At 45.2% G+C, this 3447-nt stretch overlaps 1 pseudogene; it reads left to right on the top strand.

Annotated features, from left to right (window-relative positions):
• The first annotated feature begins 1606 nt into the window (after window positions 1-1606).
• Window positions 1607-2856, top strand: LOC114209237 (glyceraldehyde-3-phosphate dehydrogenase pseudogene; annotated as a pseudogene).
• The last annotated feature ends 591 nt before the right edge of the window (window positions 2857-3447 follow it).

The following is a 3447-nucleotide window of genomic DNA, read 5'->3' as shown; positions in this document are numbered from 1 at the left end:
AGCAGGGATCCCGATGCGGGACTCGATCCCAGGACTCCGGGATCATGATCTGAGCCGAAGGCAGTTGCTTAACCAACTGAGCCACCCAGGCGCCCTATACCACATCTTCTTTATCCATTCATCATGACATTGAACTTTATTGAAATTAAGAACTTCTACTTTCTGAAAGACTCTGTCAAGAGAATTTAAGGCAATTCAGACTGGGAGAGAGTATTTCTAAATTACATATCTGATAAAAGACTTGTTTCCAGAATATATGAAGAACTCTCAAAACTCGGGAGTAGGAAAACAGCCCTTTTTTATAAAAAAAATGGAGAGCAGATTTGAATAGACCATTGACCAAAGATGATAAATGATGACAAATAAGGACACAAAAAGATAGTGATCACTAACACCACTAGTCATTAGGGAATTGCAAATGAAACCTCTGTGAGGTACATACCTACTAGGATGACTGAAATTTAAAGAAATGCAATAACCTGATAATGTCAAATGCAGATGAGGAGTGGCTGCACTGCTCACAGGTTTTGCAAGTGGGAATCCAAAATGGTATAGCCACTTCAGGAAGAAACTGGCAATTTCTTGTACAGTAAGCATACACTTACCACATGACCTACCAATCTCACTCCTAAGTATTTACCCAAGTGAACTGAAAATTTATGTTCACATAAAAACCTGTATGTAAACAATTATAGCAAGTTTATGTATAATTGCCCAAAATAGGAAAAAATACAAATTTTTCTCAATGGGGGGATGAATAAACAAATATGATACATCCACGTAATGGAATACTATTCAGCAATACAAAGGAATGAATTACTGTTATATAGAACAACGTGGATGAAGCTCAAGAAGGCATGATGCCAAGTGAGAGAATCTGGACAGAAATGGAGTACATTTCTATGTTATTCTGTTAATATGACATTCTGGAAAAGGCAAAATTATCAGGATACAAAACAGATCACTGGTTATCAGGGTGTGGGGACGAGTTGGCTCTAAAGGACATTTGGTCTTGGTGGTGGTGATACCCCAATACGCATTTGTCAAAACATGCAGGACTGTTTACTAATCAAGGGGGAATTTTATTGTATTTTACTGTATATCTTAAAGAAGAAAAAAGAATAATAATAATTTAAAAAACACATTGCAAAGACACAAGAAAGACTGGCTTTATGTCTGAATCTGGTCTGTCTCCACTCCCAAGTTTTCCATAACTGCCTCACACGGGTTCTACATGCAATCACTTGAATAACTATATTGATCCGAGTGAATAATTTAGAGTTTTAGGTCATCCTCCATGCATTAAACTAGTCAAAATAAGTTGATAAAGTAAAATTGTTTTCCATCTCTTCTTGCTTATCCCTTTCTTCCTGGTCTCCCTTGCAGATTCCTCTCCCTTGCAGATTCCTCATCCTCGGACCACCCACAAGGACTGGTGTCCTGGATCCTGTGTGTTGTGACTCTCCATCCCGGAGTGACATTCTCTATTTCCAGGTCTTTTCTATCCCCACTTATATGCTTGTAAATCTCAGATCTGTTTTCAGCTCAGATTTGTTCTTAAACTCTGTTCTAAAACTTAGGACAACCATTTTGATTTTTCAAAAATATTTTATGTGTCAAGAATTTAGGAAGGGCTCGGCTCTCTGCTCCTCCCCGTTCGACAGACAGCTGCGTATTCTGGTGCACTGCCAGCCGCGTCCCTGAGACAAGATGGTGAAGGTCGGAGTGAATGGATTTGGCCATACTGGGCACCTGGTCACCAGGGCTGCTTTTAACTCTGGCAAAGTGGATATTGTCGCCATCAATGACCCCTTCATTGACCTCAACTACATGGTCTAAGTGTTCCAGTGTGATTCCACCCATGGCAAATTCCACGGTACAGTCAAGGCTGAGAACGGGAAGCTTGTCATCAATGGGAAGTCCATCTCCATCTTCCAGGAGCGAGATCCCGCCAACATCAAATGGGGTGATGCTGGTGCTGAGTATGTTGTGGAGTCCACTGGGGTCTTTCACCACCCTGGAGAAGGCTGGGGCTCACTTGAAGGGCGGGGCTGAGAGGGTCATCATCTCTGCTCCCTCTGCCGATGCCCCCATGTTTGTGATGGGTGTGAACCATGAGAAGTATGACAATTCCCTCAAGATTGTCAGCAATGCCTCCTGCACCACCAACTGCTTGGTTCCTCTGGCCAAGGTCATCCATGACAACTTCAGCATCGTGGAGGGACTCATGACCACCGTCCATGCCATCACTGCCACCCAGAAGACCGTGGACGGTCCCTCTGGGAAGCTGTGGTGTGACGGCCGAGGGGCTGCCCAGAACATCATCCCTGCTTCCACTGGCGCTGCCAAGGCTGTGGGCAAGGTCATCCCTGAGCTGAACAGGAAGCTCACTGGCATGGCCTTCCGTGTCCCCACCCCCAACGTGTCCGTTGTGGATCTAACCTGCCGCCTGGAGAAAGCTGCCAAATATGATGACATCAAGAAGGTGGTGAAGCAGGAGTCAGAGGGCCCCCCTCAAAGGCATCCTGGGGTACACTGAGGACCAGGTCGTCTCCCGCGACTTCAACAGTGACACCCACTCCTCCACCTTCGATGCCGGGGCTGGCATTGCTCTCAATGACCACTTTGTCAAGCTCATTTCCTGGTATGACAATGAATTCGGCTACAGCAACCAGGTGGTGGACCTTATGGTCCACATGGCCTCCAATGAGTAAGAGCCCCTGGACCACCAGCCCCAGCGAGAGCAAGAGGAAGAGACAGGCCCTCAGCTGCTGGGGAGTTCCTGCCCCAACTTATCCCCCAAAACACTGAGAATCTCCTGACCTCCACCGTTTCCATCCCAGACCCCTTGAAGAAGGGGAGGGGCATGGGGAGCCCTACCTTGTCATGTACCATCAACAAAGTATACTGTACCCAGCCAAAAAAAAAAAAAAAGGAATTTAGGAAGGGTTCAGCTGGGTGGTTAGTATCCATTCTGGGGGCATCAGCTACATGGCTGGGACTGGAGGAGCCACTTCATGATGACTTCTTCACTATCTCCCTGTGGAAGGGGACAGCTAACAGCTGGTGCAGACTCTTGGCTGGTAACTCAGCTGGGCCGGTCAATCAGAGCTTCTACCCATAGTCTCTCCATACATATGATCTGTGCTTCTTGTAACATGGCCACAAAAATGGTAATCTTTTTATGTAATCAAATTCATTAAATTCTGTCTTACAGTTTATGTTTCCAAGATTGTGTTTGAGAAATTCTTTGCCAATTCATGTGGCAAAGTAGAAAACACAGCATAAATGGGTGGTCACGTGCCCCAGAAGAAGGAAGAATGGATTTCAACAATACTCTCATGGGGTTACATGTGGGATTTAAATATGATACTGCATCCTTAAATGATTGCTCAGAGCAGAGCTACCTGGCTAACCGGAATACTCACCTAAGAATCATTACGTGTG

The sequence above is a fragment of the Eumetopias jubatus genome, unplaced genomic scaffold (assembly GCF_037043125.1).
Source record: "Eumetopias jubatus isolate StellerSeaLion01/CBP00866 unplaced genomic scaffold, mEumJub1_p1.0 scaffold_3, whole genome shotgun sequence".
NCBI classification, from domain to species: Eukaryota; Metazoa; Chordata; class Mammalia; order Carnivora; family Otariidae; genus Eumetopias; species Eumetopias jubatus.
Note: the sequence above shows the minus strand (reverse complement) of the source record. Positions and strands in the feature narration are given on the sequence as shown.